This window comes from Amphiura filiformis, chromosome 13 (genome assembly GCF_039555335.1).
Source record: "Amphiura filiformis chromosome 13, Afil_fr2py, whole genome shotgun sequence".
In the NCBI taxonomy this organism is placed as follows: Eukaryota; Metazoa; Echinodermata; class Ophiuroidea; order Amphilepidida; family Amphiuridae; genus Amphiura; species Amphiura filiformis.
In genome coordinates, this window is record NC_092640.1 from 30,436,281 (window position 1) to 30,458,527 (window position 22,247).

A 22,247-nucleotide genomic window follows, 5' to 3' on the forward strand; every position below is an offset into this window, starting at 1 on the left:
TTAGGGTTAGGGTTAGGGTTAGAATTAGGATTAGAGTCAAGGATATGTTTAGGAAAAGTATACACTATTAAACTTAAGTTTGTCAAAAAAGGTCTAATTCGACTTATTTTCGACTAATTAAAATTAGTCATACAAGATATTTTTTATTCAAGAACAATAATGCTGAAATGATCAGATTTTCGATAAATTAGTAATTAACAATTAGTAATTTACGTGACTAATTAAATCACGATAAATCGCGAAGCCATTAGTCATGCAATTTCTTATTCTTTGCAAATTGAAAATTATAAGTCATGAAAATGTGTTGAAACGATGCAAATTAATGTGAAATGATATTACTGCTCTTTTAGTATTAAAAATACAACATTTCAGCATTTCCTTGAATAACAATTACTTTTTGTATGACTAATTTTAGTTAATAGAAAATTAGACCTTTTTGACTAATTACGTTTAACAGTATATAGGGTTAAGGTTATGTAAAGATTTAGGGTTAGGATTGGGGTTAGATTATAAGTTAGGGTGAAGTAAGGGTTAGGGTAAGGATTAGGGTTTATAACGACTCTTATTTCTTGTTTCGAACTAATGACCCTTCATATATTGACCCGTTTTAACCTTTATTTTCTGTTCATTCTTCATTTGCTAGTCAGTTCACCCTGATAATGATAACACTCTACCTTCGACTATATTTATAAATACGCGTTTATATTCTCACGTGACCCATGGGCACGACATACCAAGACCAGCAAGCGTGACCAAATCCTCATGCCATTGAAAATGATAGGAATTTTTCAGATAAATATCATCAAATTTAAGTATTAATTTAATAGCAAAATTATTAGGCCTACACATGGGGATTCCGAATTTGTAATATGTTATCAAACACAGCATTTAGAAAGTATCTACGACGGAAAAAATTATAGACGGAAATGTTTGCAATATAATCACAAAGTTGAACAAAATAGACCATTTTGCTGCACAGTATAGTCTCGTGCTGTTTACCGCATTTGCATTCAAATGTACAGGAAGACCACACGCTTTAAAAAAGGTCACTTCGAGACTTACAAGCTGTTATGGCAGCGCGGAGGTGGTCGTGTGCGTATTTATAAATACGTATTTATAAATATAGTCGAAGCATACTGCTAACCCTGTCCACGCGCATGTCGACAGACGACGAGTTCCAAATTTTCTTTAAAAATTCAAATATTTCAGAATTGTACATATTGACCATATTTGGAACGAGCAAGAAAATACATTTAAATGAGTACAAACCTGAGACGAATATACCTACAGGGATAGGAAGCAAGCACTTTTGTGTTATGGCAAAAATTGGCCCTTTTTGTGTCTCAATTCAGAAAAATGTGGTATACTTTAGAGATTTTTAAATTGATACAAAACCTGGAGACACATTTAAACAAGGTCGTGTATACATTTTAAAATCTCAAAAGTTCACCATATTTTTCTGAATTGAGACACAAAATGAGCTTTTTTGGGCAATTTTAGCTGATTTTAACAAAATTTCCACTTTTTTGCATGAAAATTGTTAATTTTTCACAATTGTTATTTTTTGGCCATGTTAAATGATTTAGTGATGTAGTTTAATCAACCTACATAGTTGTTTACAGGCCAATAAAGTGGATTGGTGATCAGGGGTAGCGCTATGTTGCTTTTTGGGGTCCCAGACCCACCAAAATAGAGTTCGGACCCCCTGTTTTTAAATTTTCTGCAAGTTCAGGGGTCCCAGCAGACCCCCCCCCCCATTTTTCAATCTAGCGCTATTGCAGACATATGCCTACTATTTGCTGCATTTGTCCAACTCGGACTCACCAAACTCTACTCCGGACCCCCTACTTTTTAATTTCGGGAGTCCCTGTGGACACTGGAGTGTTTTAGTTCTAGCATGTCTAGTGCTACCCCTGTTGGTGATTCCAAATAGATGCCATAACAGAGATGGAACATAGCAGCATCTAAAGTACACACAAATAGGCTCGCTTTGTCTCAGGTACAAACAAGTCCTGTATTTGTTCTTGAGATAGCTCTTGATATCAAGCAGGTAGATATTACTTGAGAACTTTTCAACTACGTGGGCAACAATGGAGCTGCGCAGCTGCCAACGTCACCTAGATGAAAAGAATTACACTTCTTACAAAAAACACACAAAAAAAACACATTGAAATGAAAAACTAACCGAGAATTAAAAAAAACCTCATCGAGAAAAAAAATGCACCAAGAATAGTCTCCTCCGCAGCCGTAAAAAACCCGCTCGAATGTCAACGTCATCGAGAAATAGTCTCCATCGCAGCCAGTTTGGTTCCGCTCTTAGTGTGGAGTGAGCAGAACAAAACTGGCTGCAGACAATTAATTAATTAATTAATATTTTTTAAATTTATTTATTTATTTATTTATTTATTTATTTATTTATTTATTTATTTATTTATTTATTTATTTATTTATTTATTTATTTATGTATTTATTTATTTATTTATGTATTTATTTATTTATTTATTTATTTATTTATTTATTTATTTATTTATTTATTTATTTATTTATGTATTTATTTATTTATTTATTTATTCCCCTGTACATTTTTATCTTTCTCAATGTGTTTTTTTTTTCTCGGTGGAGTTGTTTTCTTTCTCAGTATGTTTTTTTCTCGGTGGAGTTTTTTCTTTCCCAATGTGTTGTTTTTTTTCTCGTCTGTGTTTTTTTTCTTTCTCAATGTGTTTTTTTTTCTCAGCTAGGTATTCTAATGCTATCCGATGCTTCTTTCTTTCTTTCTTTCTTCTGTCAACAAATTCCAAAATGCTTCTCCTCCTACACTCATAGAAATTGTTCGTTGGCATTACTCAGTAAGTTGATGTAAGTCGTTGCGTCAACTTTCCGAGTAATGCCAACGCGTACAATTTTGAGTAACGCTGACTCGATATCATTATGTTGGTCGCACTCATTTGCACTTACTTTATTAAATTGTTACAACTCAGAAAATGAAACTAGCCTAGGTTAGCATAATTTTCTAGAGGTGTGCTATAATATACAAAATTTTGCACTGATTACAAAAATAAATATTTGAATACTGCTAATTGTGCATAAAATGATCCAATTACGTGAATTAAGTAACAAAGTACCAAATTGGAATAACTCAAAACAATAAATACCAGTAACTTAATATGAACGAGTTACATCAACTTACATGTTGAGTTACAATAACTCAACTAATTGGTTCTTTGAACCTTGTTTATTTTTCCTGAACTTTAATTCAGAAGTTGGCATTACTTAAAAGTTGACGCAACGACTTACATCAACTTTTAAGTAATGCCAACTTTTTGAGCTTTTTCAGCATTTTTAAGTTCGGATAACTAAAATGAATTTTGTTTTGGCAACTTTTACACTATTTTTGAGTTGTCCAAACTTACTCCTTTTGAACTGCGCCAACAAGGCGAACAAGTCATTTCTATGAGTGTACATGTTACACCCTACAATTACGTAACTTGCACATGTGTATCGGCTGAATTGGAATCAAAGGTCATTAAAGGGACATTTCTGGTATTTAACCAAATACCTTCAAAATGCTTCTTCTGCCATATATTAAATAGCACAATGACGTCATTTGCACATATGCATCGGCTAACTTGTTGACAGAATTGGGGTCAAATGTCACTAGGGTAAAATCTTACAATTGCATTATCTGGACATCTATAAGGGGTATGGGGCTCAAATTCGGTTACAATAAATCTCATGACCAGGGGAACATTTTGCGGGGGTCAGGTCAAAGGTCAAGCAGAGGTCAAATTTTAGAAATGCATTTCCTGGACATCTGTAAGGGTACGGGCCTCAAACTTGGTGACAACAAATTTAATGATCAGGGGAACATGTTGGAATACTTTGCAGGGGTCAGGTCAACGGTTATCTGGGTCAAATCTTATTTCATTTTCTGAATAGCTGTAAGGGGTATGGGGCTCAAACTCAGTGACAACAGATCTCATAAGGGTACATGCCACCAAATAGCTTTCCATAGACTTTACGTGCAAAATAGGGGTCACGTTTTAGGCTATAAGTCGAGTTAGGTTTTACTTTGAAATATATATTTGATATCATCTTAATCAGAACAAAATTCTGCATAACATATCTGAAAATGACACCATATTTTAGGTCTACTTTTTGAGAAAAATAGCGCTATATAAAAAGGCCCGATTTTCCCGTGTTTACGTCCGACTGCTAACCGCGTTTTGACCTCGCGTGTTCATGCGCTCATCATCGTAAAAATCACTCAAATTTTCGCGTTTTCTGTTCAAATTAGTAGAGATCACATTCACAAGTTCTAGCAAAACACGATTTGCAACACTAAAATTGTTAATATTGTACCGATTTTGCACAATTTTTATGCAAAGTTGGGACTATAGTCGTGATAAACTTTTACCGGAAACCGCTTCACAGGCGGATTTAGTGGTATGAACCCTTGAAGAGGCTAAAACATCGTTTTTAGGCCTTGAAAATGATTTTGTTATCTTTTTCACTACATTTTAAATTAATTGTAAGAAATTTTGGGGTATTTTCTTTCATGCTTTAGACAGGATGTCGATTTCAAGCACAAGCATGATAGCCGACAATTGCCATTTTTCGTCATTTTGATGCACATGAATGCACAATGGTTGCTGATTTGCTATTTTCATGAAGATATTAATTGATGTTAAGAGTAAACGTTCTTTGAACATCTTTTACAAGTGCATAACTTCAAAATTAAAACATTCTCAGTACCAGCAGAATATTTCAAAAAGCTTCAAAAGACAAGAAATGCCAATCAAGTAGGCCTACCCCCCCCCCCCCCCACGTCACTTTTAAACCCGTTTTGTCCAAAAAGCAAATGTAATGAATGGCTATTTGAAATTAAATATTAATATAAATTAAACTTTGAATGTTATAACTATTTAAAATACTGGACAGTGGTATAAATAAAGCAAACTAGAAACTTAAATATATTAAATCTAATATTTTATGTAATTTTATTAAAATTGAAGGCCAAAACTTGAGTTTAAATGACAAAAAATTGGTTAAAAAATAACAATGAAATTGAAAAACTTCTTTGTAATTTAAACACCAATAAAAAATGTTTTCAATATTTTGAAACTCTTCTTAATTCATATCAAAAGGTTTCAAACTTCTACCAAAATCGGAACTTTTATTAAATTGGAAATAAAAGCAGGCCTATTCGCGGCAAACGCACATACAGCGAAAAACCTGGCGGCGTCCATGAACGCGCTTGTTGATGTCCCTCCTTTTTTCTTCGCGTGCATTTTAAATAGATAAAGACGCGCGGAAAACGCATGGAATTGCTCCTTAAAAAGGGTACATGCCACCAAATAGCTTTCCATAGACTTTACGTGCAAAATAGGGGTCACGTTTTAGGCTATAAGTCGAGCCTAGTTTTACTTTGAAATATATATTTGATATCATCTTAATCAGAACAAAATTCTGCATAACATATCTGAAAATGACACCATATTTTAGGTCTACTTTTTGAGAAAAATAGCGCTATATAAAAGGCCCGATTTTCCCGTGTTTACGTCCGACTGCTAACCGCGTTTTGACCTCGTGTGTTCATGCGCTCATCATCGTAAAAATCACTCAAATTTTCGCGTTTTCTGTTCAAATTAGTAGAGATCACATTCACAAGTTCTAACAAAACACGATTTGCAACACTAAAATTGTTAATATTGTACCGATTTTGCACAATTTTTATGCAAAGTTGGGACTATAGTCGTGGTAAACTTTTACCGGAAACCGCTTCACAGGCGGATTTAGTGGTATGAACCCTTCATTGAAGAGGCTAAAACATCGTTTTTAGGCCTTGAAAATGATTTTGTTATCTTTTTCACTACATTTTAAATTAATTGTAAGAAATTTTGGGGTATTTTCTTTCATACTTTAGACAGGATGTCGATTTCAAGCACAAGCATGATAGCCGACAATTGCCATTTTTCGTCATTTTGATGCACATGAATGCACAATGGTTGCTGATTTGCTATTTTCATGAAGATATTAATTGATGTTAAGAGTAAACGTTCTTTGAACATCTTTTACAAGTGCATAACTTCAAAATTAAAACATTCTCAGTACCAGCAGAATATTTCAAAAGACAAGAAATGCCAATCAAGTAGGCCTACCCCCCCGCGTCACTTTTAAACCCGTTTTGTCCAAAAAGCAAATGTAATGAATGGCTATTTGAAATTAAATATTAATATAAATTAAACTTTGAATGTTATAACTATTTAAAATACTGGACAGTGGTATAAATAAAGCAAACTAGAAACTTAAATATATTAAATCTAATATTTTATGTAATTTTATTAAAATTGAAGGCCAAAACTTGAGTTTAAATGACAAAAAAATTGGTTAAAAAATAACAATGAAATTGAAAAACTTCTTTGTAATTTAAACACCAATGAACAATGTTTTCAATATTTTGAAACTCTTCTTAATTCATATCAAAAGGTTTCAAACTTCTACCAAAATCGGAACTTTTATTAAATTGGAAATAAAAGCAGGCCTATTCGCGGCAAACGCACATACAGCGAAAAACCTGGCGGCGTCCATGAACGCGCTTGTTGATGTCCCTCCTTTTTTCTTCGCGTGCATTTTAAATAGATAAAGACGCGCGGAAAACGCATGGAATTGCTCCTTAAAGGGTACATGCCACCAAATAGCTTTCCATAGACTTTACGTGCAAAATAGGGGTCACGTTTTAGGCTATAAGTCGAGTTAGGTTTTACTTTGAAATATATATTTGATATCATCTTAATCAGAACAAAATTCTGCATAACATATCTGAAAATGACACCATATTTTAGGTCTACTTTTTGAGAAAAATAGCGCTATATAAAAGGCCCGATTTTCCCGTGTTTACGTCCGACTGCTAACCGCGTTTTGACCTCGTGTGTTCATGCGCTCATCATCGTAAAAATCACTCAAATTTTCGCGTTTTCTGTTCAAATTAGTAGAGATCACATTCACAAGTTCTAGCAAAACACGATTTGCAACACTAAAATTGTTAATATTGTACCGATTTTGCACAATTTTTATGCAAAGTTGGGACTATAGTCGTGATAAACTTTTACCGGAAACCGCTTCACAGGCGGATTTAGTGGTATGAACCCATAACCAGGTGAACATTTTGCAGGGGTCAGGTCAAAGGTCATGTAGAGGTCAAATTTTCTAAATGCATTTTCTGGACATCTGTAAAGGGTACGGGGCTCAAACTCCGTAACAACAAACTTAATGACCAGGGGAACATTTTGGAACACTGAACAAGGGTCATGTCAAAGGTCATCTGGGGTCAAATCGTAGAATTTCATTTTCTGGATATCTGTAAGAGGTACGGGACTCAAACGCGGTGACAACAAACCTCAAGACCAGGGGAACATTATGGAACATCATGCAGGGGTCAGGTCATCTGGGGCCAAATCTTATAATTCCATTATTTTACTTCTGTAAGGAGTACGGGACTCAAACTCGGTGACACATACTGCAGTTACTGTCCGTTTTCCTATACACAATACACAGTGCTCTTACCATTCACGCGTAACCTCTACAAATAGTGTATGATAGAAGTATGGGTAATTGCCTATAGTTAACGTCGCTGTGTGAAAAATAACCGGCCAATATTAAAAGTACTCTCCTGAAATTCGAGAAAATATAGTTTTGTAACATGTCCTACATTTTTAGCTAATTTAGGTGTTTGGAAATATTCGCACTTTGGTGTTTTAGGAAGGATATGTAAACGACAGATAACACCAAAAAATATGAAGAAATTATTTCCAAACCGTGTTACGGCCCACAGCCATTATGTTTCTCATTTTCAAGAATGTGGTTAACAATATGCACAATATTGTCTCATTTCGTGAACAAAGGCCACACAGTAATTGTTATCTTGCGTTTGCTTTATAATCGTTCACCCAACTGAAACTATAATACCAGCTCATTGCTCATCACACAGGTAAAGCAGACACATGTGTGTGTGGATTTAACCAGAGAAGATCTGATGTAACATAGTTGAGCTGTTTTCAATGAGTGTTATCTTGGTTTAATAGCTTTTAATGGGGTTTAAGTCCTGCAAAGGTCGTGATGAATTCTACTGTAGACATGACTGCATCATGAACAAACCTCATGACCAGGGGAGCATTTTTGGAACATTTTGTAGGGGTCAGATACCTCCACAACACCAACATGCCCCAGCTAGGTTTGTGGTCTGACTATGACCACCATTTGCCACTAGTTGTCCACTCCAGCGTGTCATATTTTAAGGACAAAAAGGACATTATCTGTATCCTTTAATAAAGTGGAAGATATTCCCCACTTTTTCGCCACTTCAAAAAAAAAAAGAAAGAAAGAAAGAAAATCACGAGCTTTGCATGCTTAAGGAGCTTAAGGCCGTGTAAAATTAATATTTTGGTTCTCGTCCCTCCCTCCTCAATTTCTGGGATTTGTCAGATTTTTTTTTTTTTTTTAGATTTTTCAATTTTTTAGACTTTGGAATGATTTATGAAATCTTCATACATATAAATAAGTTTATTAGAGAACAAGCATCACTTCCAAGTCTTTTTGTGGTACTCTAGGGGTTTATCCTCAGAATCTCACATTTGAAAAAAAAAAGGGCCTCATCGTTTCCTCGAGCACTGTTGGAGAAGACCGAAAACTACTGACAATGCTAATTTTACATTGGAAAAAAAAAAAAAAAACACCTCCCTCCCTCATCAATTCATGAAAATCCTCTGGACGAGAACCAAAACATTAATTTTATACGGCCTAAGGTAAACATACGTTAAAGATATTCAGGGTTTCATTCTGTTCGCTCATTTAATTAAACAGGGGGATTTCCACGTGAATTGCAATGGCGCTTATTTTTTGCCATTATATTATAACAATGTATGCATTCTAAGTAAGAATTGATCCATCATTGTTCGTCAATATTGTCCCTATAGTGAATGGAATCGCCCATCAAGGGAAATCGAGTGGGGAATCCCCTATTTTTTCCCTTCCAGCGTCGCTATTGACAAAGGCTTGTCACTGAACACAGTGTCGATTTGTACACGGTTTAAAGATACGTGACATCAACATAAAACATTTCCGTACGCGTGTAATATTTTATTTTCTAAATCATTTTGTTTTTACCAATGCCTATCATTATTTATTATTATTGTTCTTAAATTTTATAAAATACATTTTATAAAAAAGGAAATTATAAAATTTACCATTGGGCGAGATGACAGAGGCATTGCCACTATTAAATAGTTAAAGATATGTTCAAAATGTGCATGAGTGGGCCCCAGTGGGCCGAGGCAATTGTTGTGACAACTAAGACGACACAATCATCTATAAGTATAATATGCGGGGTTTAAGTGTAGCGTGATTTTATAGAAAATGAAGGTTGACGTCTCGTATTTCATAGAAAATTCAATCTGTCTGTTATTGAAAATATATTTGTTTATCATCACCATCATCATCATCATCATCATCATCATCATCATTATCATCATCATCATCATCACATCACCATCATCATCATTATCTTCATCACTCATCGTCATCATCGTCATCATCATCATCATCATCGACATCGTCGTCGTCGTCGTCGTCGTCGTCGTCATCATCATCATCATCGTCATCATCATCATCATCATTATCGTCGTCGTCGTCATCATCGTCATCGATACCATCATCATTATCATCATCATCGTCTACATCATCATCTTCATCATCATCATCATCGTCATCATCATCATCTTCATCATCATCATCATCATGGCATATTTGACAGAAAATTCAATTTGTATCTGTTATTGTAAATATATTTGTTCATCATCATCATCATCATCGTCATTATCTTCATCATCATCATCATCGTCACCATCATCAGCGTCATCACCATCATCATCATCTACATCATCATCATCATCGTCATCGTCATCGTCATCGTCATCATCATCTACATCATCATCATCAACAACATCATCATCATCATGACATCCTCCTCATCATTATAATCATCATCATCATCATCATCAGATGACTTTATCATCATCATGCATGCCATATCTTCATCTTTTACATCACCGACACCATGTATCTCGCCATTCATTTGTTAACAAACAAAAATACCATCAAAAAGCTCACAAATATGATAATTTAGAGAGAATAAATATTAAAATATTGATCTTCTGAAAAAAATCCAAGTACAGTTGACCGTATTGACGCACAGTGCATAATATATTGACGAGGAATAAACCATTTGCATGGCGGGGTTGATTTGCTCTTCAAATCAAGCAGTTTATTCCAAAGATGAACTCATATATCGTTGCACTGATTTTCAATTTTCATTTCGTCGGTATTATTTTCTACCAAAAGTGTCTTCCGTCAATATCAGAAGCATGGGTCATTGGGGATTAATACAAAATATTTCTAACTGGTGATTTGTGGTAGATTGGAGTGCATATCCGTGGATTATTTAGTCGCAGCTCGCAGGTGAGTCTACCACAGATGTTTTGAAGTGATACTTCTCGATCAATGTTCAGCATTTTGTTACTTCTCAATATGTGAAGCAATCGACTTGTATACTGATATCGGTGTATGGTGTTTTCTTGTTTGTTTGTTTGTTTGTTTATTTATTTATTTAGTTGGTTGTTTGTTTGCAAGTCCACGTTGTACACTAAACATTACGATAATGACACAAAATGATATATGATATTAATGAATTTAAAGCATATAGATCCTGGAATTTCCAGGACGGTGTTTACCCGGGGTGTTTAAAGCAAACGGGCGTGTGTGAGCCACGGGCGCACACGTGGTGCTAATAGTCTGGGGTGTTTTACTATTCTTGAAAATTGTCCCAAGTTATATGCTAATATACGACGACATTTAGGAGATATCCAAAGGTTATACAAGAACTTCCAGGGGTAGATTCTTGAAAAGTGCCCCAAGCATTGTGCTAATACTAAAAAGTATACAATGGCATTAAGGGGGTACTACACCCCTCGATAAATTTGTGTCTATTTTTCTCAAAAACTAATAATACAGTGGTAACAAAAGTTATGTATATTATAGGGGCAAGGATTCAAGGAATCCAATTACTTCACTGGAATTTCAGTGGCGGTTTGTTATTTATGATCAGAAATAAGGTACCGCTAGGATGTACCGCTTGTCTTGAATCACTGAAATTTCAGTGTAGTAATTGGATTCCTTGCCCCAATAATATACATAACTTTTGTTACCAGTGTGTAATTATTTTTTGAGAAAAATGCAAAAATAGTCACAAATTTACCACATGGGTGTAGTACCCCCTTAAAGAGATATCTAAAGCCACAGTTTTAAAAAAAACTCCTCAAAGAGGCTTCCTTAGACCCTCTATACACTTTTAGCATAACAGGTGCCACTTAGAACCTTTTTTTTTTTGTAGGGAGCACCCTCAGGAAATAAGGGTTCTTTATGTTCAAGAAAGGTTCTCCCTGGAGGACAGTCGAATAACCCTTTTAAAACCCCTTTTTCTAAGATGTGGCCTTCCTACATACATGTAAAAGTAAATTACGTTTTCTATAAAGCAATTACCGTAAAAACTCGATAGTTAGCACATGTGCTTACTATCGAGCGCTTTTGAAAACATGAAATTGTACCAAAGGTCCGGCGCTAATTTACAGGGCGCTTTACCAACTGAGCTAATGGGATTGAGACACATATGTGCAGGTTACTTGTTCCTATATAACTTATGTGTATCGATGATTTGCTCAAAAGCCTTTACACTTTTGTGGAAGGGGCTCTTCATGTTTGCATGTTTTAAAAGCGCTCGATACACTGCAAAAAGTGTGTTTAGGAATTAAACACTTTTCTAAACACTATCTTGCACCATGTTTTTAAACATGTTTAAATGCTACACATGTTTAGGAATTTGATGGGCTGTGTTTAGGAAATTTGACATTGGTGTTTAGGAATCAAACATGTTTAGAAACGTGGTGCAAGAAAAGTGTTTTATTCCTAAAAACCAAGTCAAATTCCAAAACATCATGTGTTAAATTCCTAAACACATACCCATCAAATTCCTAAACATGTGTAGCATTTAAACATGTTTAAAAACATGGTGCAAGATAGTGTTTAGAAAAGTGTTTAATTTCTAAACACACTTTTTGCAGTGCGCTGTCTGCACACCCCCATCACGTCAAGTGCCCCCGAGATGGAGCGGTTAGTAGCTATATATCAGGGCTGGCTGCCACTATAGGGTTTAGGAATCAAGCATGTTTAGAATGTGGTGCAAGAAAAGTGTTTAATTCCTAAACACGCTTTTTGCAGTGTAGTAAGCACATTATGCTCACTATAGGGTTTCATGGTACATTGCAAAAGGACATCCGCGAATCTGAGAGTCTCATTTTAGAAATATTATTATATTAAATTTTTCCTCATGTCGTAACTCTGATTTCTTTGGTTACCTGCCTTAAGCAGTAGCGTAGCCATGATTTTAGTGTGAGGGGGATAAAGCCAAATTTTAGTCCACATTTGTCAATTTTTTGTCCTTTTATTAAGGACGCTCTACTCTTTGCCGTCCCCATTTTACCTGAAAATTGCCTGGGCAATTCCCCATGGCTATACACGAGCTACCCCTATACAAAACGCCTATGCAAATGCAATCCTTGATTCTCTTTTTCTCTATCATTTTCCCTTCTATTTTTTTTTATTATCGGAGCGCATCTGCATCCTCAGTAGGGGTATATGTGTGGGGTGTATGTGGGGGTTGGGATCGGGGTGTGTGTGTAAAAGGGAAAGAACGTGTGAGTGAGTAGCCCTACCACAGGGCCTTTTTTTTATATTACACATTATATACACCATGCTATATACTGAGAACTGCTAAAAACCCAGTGACAGCTCACAACCCACTAACCGCTGTCCCCGAGATAAAAGGCCCTACGAATCTTGGCTATAACCCCCCACGGTGCCTTGAAAAGAGTCACTGCAAGTTCTTGAAAGCATTATGTAATCACTCCATATTTGGAACAGCTAGGTACTCTGATCCCGCCCACCAAAACCATGCCAAAACAGTGATGGGACCACCTGCTGGTATCTGTCAACAGTGGATCTGGTTGTCCTGAGCAGGTCTGCCCATAGCTGACCTGGCTGTCTAGGATAGCCCTACTAGTATAGGGCCTTTTGACTGTGGTGATCCAAAACCATGCATGCATAAAACCTGGCTATGTCCAGAGAGCTGCTGCCAGTGACTGCTAATTCCCCAGAAATAAAGGCCCTACGAATCTTGCCAAATCAATACCGACTTTCCAGTATTTGTAATCTAACACCAGTAATGCAGATCAGCCAATGGTAGCAATGCAGCAAATTTGTTTGACAGGCAAGCTGCCCAGATAGAAACATGCCGAGATCATTATGTAATACAATTAGCAATCCCAAACTCCAGACACCCCTAGCAGGTTAATCTGTCATTGGTAATTAACTTGACACACTGGTATGTTATCAATGGATGGCAAATTTAGAATTAATACTTCATGTTTTAAGAAAGTTTGGAAACCAATTCCAAGGCGATATCTATTTTATACGTTTTAAATGAGGGCTAAAATGTTTTGATATTTAAGATAATTAAATGAAGCAAAAAAATAATAGGCCTACTTTCAGAGATGCATTTTTTGCTACTTATTAGCTTTTCAATCGTCGAAGCAAAAAGCATTTTTTGCTACTTACTAGCTTTTCAATAGTCAAAACAAAAATACAAAAGTGGAGGGCAAATTTAGCTTTTATACTTCATATTTTAGGAAAGTTTGGAGCCAATTCCAAGGCGATATATGATATATGTTTTAGATGAGGGCTAAAATAATTTGATATTTAAGATATACGGTAATTAAATGCAGCAAAAAATAATAGACCTACTTTCAGAGAAGTATTTTTGGCTACTTTATAATACTATATCGTCAAAACCAAAAATATACCTTATCCCCGGCCCTGACTACATAAACTGATTTTCCAAAATTATGAAATATATTTAAAATTCTTATGGTGCATTTGAATAGAAAAAAAAAATAGTTTTAGTAAAGTTTGGAAACCGATTCCAAGGCGAAAGGTCTGTCTATTTTATACGTTTCAAATGAGGGCTAAAATGTTTTGATATTGAATATATATTTAAATGAAGCAAAAAAAATAATAGGCCTATACTTTCAGAGATGTATTTTTTGCTACTTACTAGCTTTTCAATCGTCGAAACAAAAATACAAAAGTGGATGGCAAATTTAGAATTTATACTTCATGTTTTATGAAAATTTAGAAACCAATTCCAAGGCGATATCTATTTTAACGTTTAAAAAAAAAATAGTTTTAGTAAAGTTTGGAAACCGATTCCAAGGCGAAAGGTCTGTCTATTTTATACGTTTTAAATGAAGGCTAAAATGTTTTGATATTTAAGATATAATTAAATGCAGCAAAAATAATAGGCCTACTTTCAGAGAAGTATTTTTTGCTACTTACCAGCTTTTCAATCGTCGAAACAAAAAATATACTTTATCCCCTGCCTAGCTACATATTACTGATTTTCCAAAATTTTGAAATAAGCCTATATTTAAAATTATCATGGTGCATTTGAATAGAAATTCATACATTTTTACATGTTAAACCAGTCTTCTACCGTCATATATATGCGCATGCTCGCAGACGTGATTGTCATCAACCAACCCGAGACTAGTATGACTCGTCGAATGTACCTGATGACCCCCTTTTTTAAATCATACATGATGACCCCCCCCCCCCCTTTTTTAGGTCCTGCTACCCCCAGTAGCGTTGCGTGCCAGGGTTTTAGTGTGAGGGGGCGCGGAGACAAATTTTGTCCCCATTTATTATTTATTTGTTGTCCCATTTTTAGTCATTTTAAGGACACTTTACTCTTTGCTGGATGTCCACATTTTATCCCTGGGTTATTTTTTTTTTGGGGGGGGGGGTCTTCAGTACTCTTCACCCGGCTTTCCCCCCTTTTTCTAAAATTTGATCATCAAAATGCCATATAATAATGTGGAAACTTTCAAAGTCTCTTGTATCAGCAAATTTCTTTATTTCTGGGGAATTAGCAGTCACTGGCAGCAGCTCTCTGGACATAGCCAGGTTTTATGCATGCATGGTTTTGGATCACCACAGTCAAAAGGCCCTATACTAGTAGGGCTATGAGTGAGGGGCTTTATAGAATAGCATCAAGATCTAGCAGCACATTTAAATTTGCACCAATTATTGAAGTTCCACGGACATTCGTTACCCGGAAAGCGCACGTTATGCGGGGTTCATACAGTGATATTAAATACAATCAGATGTCTAACGTGCGTACTGAAGAATAGTACGAGTGCGTAACCGCATTTTCGAATAAAGTTCCACAAATTATGATAATGAGTTCCACAAATTATGATAATCAGTCAATATCTGTTAATGCGCATGCGCAACATGTACAATATGCCGTACATTGTACATGCAATTTGATGAAATCTTATGACGTCATTTTTGTTCGTCCGATCAAAAATTAATGGCGACCAATTTTCACCGCTTACATTGAAATTTCCGGGTTTTCATCCAAAATATCTCAACATCAGCTGATGTTTATGACTTGGTACTTTGTCACCCGTGAACATTTGCGGACTTTTACCACTTGGATTATATTGGGCACACGCAGCTCTTCGATTTTAATTGATTTTGGACAAGAAACTCCCGTCTCCAAATCGGTGTACATTTTACACGCAATTTTCGCATTGGGCAGTGCACTGCAGTCCCGGACTGCAGTGTGGGTTGAAGGTTGTACTGCAATGTCTGCAATGGCAACAACCGTGTCATGGATGTCATGTCTGTATAGTTCTCTGACCGGGATCTCTGATTGATTTCATCAGCTACTTCTCCTGTCACTGACGGGTAAGTAAGTTTAGCCCGGATTTTAGCTCATATTTGGACAGGAAATCTACTGTTACTGACGGCCGTATAATACCCATCATTCAATCATCCCCATGCCACATGCATGCCATGCATGCATGGTTACATTTTTCACTTGCATGCTTGTCAATGTATGCTGAGACTAGTAAACCAACAGGTCAATGTCATACAGTCGTTGATAGCAGTAGTTATGCATAGACTCTGGAGTTTAACATTTGTGACATTCTATTAAATCACCGACGACACACCGAGTAAATGTTCGCGCCCATGCCATGTCGGCATGGGTTTGAATTTGATCTTATAGAAAAATGAGGTCAGCATATGCCGCCATCTTGTGGGTACACGCTGCGATGGTCGTTCGATCTCCATGCGTAAACAGCAAAATCACTGCGTTGTTGCGTGATAACAGCTGCGTGGCAAGCTGCGTCCTGCACGTAGTGTCCGACGCATGAACACACAGATCATTTGTACCCACAAGATGGCGAAAGGCTGACGGCGTGGCCTCTATTTGTGTACATTCAACTACGATTGTTACTCACAACTAATCATGCTAAAATAATACACGAGTGTACAGTGCTACTCTACACGAGTACGCGTCCATAGTAAGCGAGGTTATACTATGATCAGCTCTTAATAGGCGGGAATTATTCGGTTTTTGTTACTGCGCGAGTCAATAAAGTTCCAACTTACGCACACGTAAATTCACAAAAGCACGCGTCTTCACGCCAAACTCAAAGCGCAGTTCGCGTAACTGCTGCGCCCAGCTGTGTGTATGCCGTTCTATATCAATCCACGATGTTATGAGTCCCGCCTATTAAGAGCTGATCAGAGTATATCTGTGTACAACAGCTTACTACGCATAGCCACGCAAAGAGTATGTTCCACGATGTACACAAATTAAATAATTTTTCTATAGCATATGCTTACAAAATGTAGTACTGGTAGGCAGGCATATGTATAATGTAAATTTGACGAAAATTTAAGTACAGGGCGTTCATGCGTGGTCAGACGTGCCGCTATACCATTTTTCACCCTGATGTAGCAGTGACGTCAGTGCGTATTTCATTGGGTGCAGCTTCAAGTCGCTAGTTTTTGCTCTAAAGCGCTGGCGGCGTACATGCACATGCTCAAAGCATGAAAGACATGCGACGTCGCATGGATGCGTGTGAGATACAGATGCCACAACTCGTTCACATCACTGTCACATCAGGCTGAAAAATGGCACACACGACACCGCTATTCCGACCACACGAATCAGGGTCTTAGGCAGGATTTGAAGGTTTGGGTGTGTAAAAAAAAAAAAACTGGGTAGGCCTACTGTGTAAATTTAAAATTTGTGTGGGCTAAAACTGGGTGGTTACAAATTTGGGTGTGTAAAACATAAAAACACTCCCTATATGGCTGGCTGCCTAATCCCTTGTACTGTATGCTGTATGTCAGTCCGAATATGAAAATCACTGCACTCATCTGACACTGTCCGAAATTTAATTCTAAAAAACATGTAGCTAGTCCAAATGTTTTTCAGACTAGTGCAGTATTTTATTAAAATTCTGAAAATCATGTCACCAGCCCAAATCTGAATAGCACAGATTTAGATCAATATGCAGCTAGTCTGAATATGAAAAGTGTATACTGCACAAGATGGCAAGAAAATACTGCACCAGTCCAAAACTGAAAACCATTGGCATTGCTCTAGTCTGAATCTAAAAAAACCCACTGCGCTGGTCTGGATATGAAAAACACTGCGCTGGTCTAAATATGGGAAATATTTGGACTAGCTATGGACTATGCAGTGTTTTCAAATATTCGGACTAGTAAGTCCTGTGGTTCTCAGTGTCGGGCTACAACGCTATATGGTTTTCAGTTTCGGACTGGCGCTGTATTTTTCAGATTCGGACGAGCGCAGTGTTTTTCAGATTCCGACTAGAGCAACACGAACGCCACTGATTTGAACTCCTTACTATAGGGCCTGTGGGCTATTTTGTTGACATGCAGGGCCCTTATCCTTAAATCCGCCACTGGGCTGCAATATGCTAAAAAAATAATAATTAATAACCACAATAACATACTCGTGTTTCACTTTTTTATTTCACAAACTAGGTCGTGACGGTGACGGTAACCTGGATTATGATGATAAGGAGAATGAACGAACAATAGTACATCATGGATGGAATATAATTAACCTGGTATGTAGGCCTACACTACAGTAAATTTGATTTAAAGCCATAAATGTACATTGTACAAACTACTTAAAGTACATCAAATTTTAATTTTATTATTCTTTACACAAAATGTGGAAATAGTATTAGAAATAACTGTCAGAAATGGGGTCTGTCCATTTTAAGCCGAAATAACAAGATAAAGTTAAAGAAACCCTGCTGGCTATTTTGGCTGTCACCTACAACATGGAGTTCTATGGGGAATTAAATGTCTGATTAGTTTGAATATCGTACGACATTATGTCAAAATTACATTTTGATCTGACCAACACAGTGTAAACATTACAAATTATGCATTTTTACAAATTTCATAAAATTTTACAAATATGGCTTTAAATAAAAATGCAAACAAAATTGTATACACATTAGGCCTAAAAAATTGTTTGATTGGGGTAACATAAAAAAAATATTAGGGTAGGTCAGTTGGCAATTTAAAAAAAAAATTTACACAATTTAAACTGTAGGCCCTATTTAATTGCATGATAAAGGCCTTGGAACTTTTTGTTTTGTTTTTTTAATTTAATTTTTTTTTTAATTTTTAAAAAACTTTCGCAAAAAAAATAAGAAAAAAAGTCTAGGGTCGGGCTTATTATTAGGGTCGGTCGGGTTACGCAAATCAAACAATTTTTTTAGGTCTTGCATGAATCAAAATATATGTACATTTTATGGACTACACTTTCCATATAAAACATTTTTAGCTTCAAAATGTATCACTGATTCTGATACTGTCTTTAGTAGGGACAGATACAAATGTACATGGCGAGTTAAAAAAGGTGAGTTAGGAAAAGCGAGGTACCCCTACAAGGCTACAAAGTTTCAAAGTGACCACCTGCTGAGATTGTAGCAAGTCCCAGTGGTGAGTTAGGTTCTTATGCCAAGTCCAACTTAGTGTTGGGGCATGCACTTTCCTGGAGTGGACAGTCGGTAGCTTGAAAGTTGCAAATTTGACTTAGTGCGACTTTGCGTATACAAAATTTCGAAGGTTGGATTTTTAAAATATACATAAAAACAATCTATATTCATGCACCGAAGTGTATCACTAAGTACATGTACAAAATGTATACACTAATAAATTTTAAACAAATATTTGAACATTTTTCTTTCTTCTTTTTTTATTCTTTGGAGATTGATCAATTTGGCGTAACTCACCACTGGGACTTGAATTGCTATGGCGTCATTCGCCGGTGGGACTTAGTTACTTTGGCGTAACTTGCCAGTGGAACTTGATTGTTATAATTGGCCTAACTAAACTTGCAGACTGTGACTTGATGGACAGCTCCATGGGGGTATGTGACAAATTGTGTATCTTTGTGGGCTGTAACTCGCTTTTTCACTAACTTGCCTTTTCTTAACTTGCCAAAAAAATATTCCCCTTGTTGGTAGATGAGCTGTGCAAAACAACAACAATTCAGCAATTTTGAGTGTGCAGGTAACTGACGATTTAAAAAAAGGCAGGTTTACAACTTTACAAGGCGAGTTTAATCATGACCCACACAAATATTTACTCTACCTCCTCACAAATATTTATGTCAGTGTGCTTGAAATAAAGAAAATACAGAGGTTATCCCGACGATAACTAAAGAATAAATACTGTTTTTCCTCAAAACATTTTGGTTGTCCCCAAAATGTGTCATATTTTTAATGCAAAAATCAAATTTGTTTGATGTCTTTTGGTGTGGTAAATCTGTAGCCACAAATTGCTAAACCTGAGGCCCTTGCATTCTTAATACGAAGAATGTCTTTCTGATATCAAATAATTTTCATTTGATGAAATTCACGATATAATACAAATTTTATGACAAATTATTAAAATTTGATATTTTTCACATTTTGGAGATATAACAGTTCTCGAAGTAAATTTTATAAATTTAATGATATAGTCTTAAAGTGTATGTAGCTGGGAGTCTTCAATACAAAAGGTCAAAATTTTCAATTGATCATCGGCTTTTCATCCCACCTACATACACTTTAGGTAGAAATCATCAGATTTATAAAGTTTACTTGAGTACTGTTAAATATCAAAATATCAATTTTAATGATTTGCCATAAAATGTGTATTACATTGCGAATTTCAAAAAATCAAAATTATTTGATCTATCAGAAGGCCATTCTTCGTATTCAGAATGCAATTCGATAATCTGTGGTCTGATGTGCTCTAATGTCCCACAATAATACTGTCCAAACATTCATACCCCTTCCCTTAAGGATACAAATTACAATCAATTTACATGAAGTCAAAAGTCAAAATTTCATGTCAAGTTTATCATGATTTTGGAGGTAAGATATAGTGGCTGTCCCCAGTCCCCAGTGGTTGATAAGTACATAGCTCAATATGGTTGTCCCCAGTAATTCTTGGACAAGATCAGAGGACAGACAAGAGGATAAGTGCTTATTTCAACACTGATTGACATCCAGAGGCTTGCCTATGTGATAAAGTTAAAATGAGTGTGTACTCTCTTTAACCAAAATTATGTGTACGTATACATGTACATGTACTGTTGGAACTGCAAGAATCACAATTTTGTCTCTGTCTTCAATTATTTTATTTTACAGATGAAAACAAGAACTTGCACTGGAAGTCTGGAAGGACTGTGGAGATAGGAGTACCGATCTGTATACAATTTTATACATCAAACCTATCAGACACAGAATGGGTCATCCAATTTGAAATGACAGCCACCAACAGGACAGTTTTATGCACATTCGTATTTCCCCCTGTACTACATGTATAAAGCACACATCCTGGAAAGAACTCCAGGACTGTGTAAAGACATGGAATGGTGATGGTCTCCAATCTTTGGCAGTCACACAAGCAAATCCATCTAAATTCAAGGCTACTGTTCTTCTTGAAAAACTGCCCTTAAATTAGTCATGCATGCCACCATGATGCCACATGCTTGCTGCCACCACTAGTGGAAACTTGATAATAGGACTGAGTATTTTGGAGGACAACAAACCATGAACTCCAAACCATGAACTCAGGGGTAGCAATAAACCAGTGCTTGGAGGTCCAGGACCGCCATTGTTAAAGCCATATTATAACATTTGCTGAGGAGGACTCCCTCAATATTTTTCAAAATTCTGTTTTTTACACAATAATATCCAGCAAAAATCAGGACTCTAGGTGCTGCAGTTTTAATTATTACAATGGAATGTGTCCCCAGAACAGTGGCATAGATTTCTTTGTGACATGGTGGGATGAGGTTGGAAAAATTGTCTTGATAGTGAATCCAACACATTTTGGCGACAAAAGAAGTTTATGGTACAAATGCGCTCGAATTTTTTGTTGTTGTTGGTTTAAGGGGGTTGACATTTTCGGGGGGGGGGGGGGAGGGTTGAGTTAGCAAACCAACTCATTTTGGGGGTTCATTACACCACACTGGGCTATACTTAACTAATACTATACTTTTATAGTGCGCCTTTTCCATAAGCTTCAAAGCGAAATGTCAAAAGAATACCAGAAATTATCAAATACAGAAAAAAAGGCAACATTATCAGCTACATGTCATGGAAAAAGATATATCTTGACCATGGTTTTGAATGATTCAGGGACATAGGCATAGATCCCAGGGGATATATCCCCCCAATATTTTGTTGGGGGTGGTCCATCAATCATCCCCCAATGTTGATGCCTGTATGTGGGTTTCTGACCAAATTAACCTAATATTTGGCCATTTTAGCCCCCAAAGCCCAATTTTTTTGTGATATGCACAAATTTATTCCACTTTTGCACTATTTCATCGATTTTACCTTCAAAATGGCAAAAATTTTCGCGCGCATTTGTGCCATACTGGTTCTGTTGCCAAAAGTGCCGGATTCTCTATATTTCAAGAATTTTTTTCCAACCCATCCTCCCCAATGTCAAAAAAGAAATCTACGCCACTACCAGAGGAGCAGCATTCCTATTATGAACCGGTAAGGTATTCCACAAACGTGGATCTGCCACTGGTAAAATAGCAATCTGGTGGTACAGGTGTGCCAAAATATTCCTCTATCCAGTCAGAATCATTATCATACATGTATCAGTAATCTTGGTAATGAGCTTTTAATTTGATGGGGGAAATAAAACAATTAAAAAGATACATGCTTCTTGTG

The 22,247-nt window shown here is 36.2% G+C and overlaps 1 protein-coding gene and 1 long non-coding RNA gene across 2 annotated transcripts in view; both read left to right on the forward strand.

The window, feature by feature from the left end:
- The first annotated feature begins 10,482 nt into the window (after positions 1–10,482).
- LOC140167579 (transcription factor ETV6-like) overlaps positions 10,483–22,247 on the forward strand; it is a 53,330-nt gene continuing 41,565 nt past the window's right edge. Inside the window, exon 1 of the mRNA XM_072190878.1 lies at positions 10,483–10,512. The gene's annotated coding sequence lies outside the window, so the exon portion shown is untranslated. The remainder of the gene's footprint in view (positions 10,513–22,247) is intronic.
- On the forward strand, positions 15,534–21,693 carry LOC140168229 (uncharacterized). Its single transcript, XR_011861162.1, has 3 exons — positions 15,534–15,915; positions 18,034–18,119; positions 20,706–21,693. It is a non-coding gene; the product is annotated as an uncharacterized lncRNA (long non-coding RNA).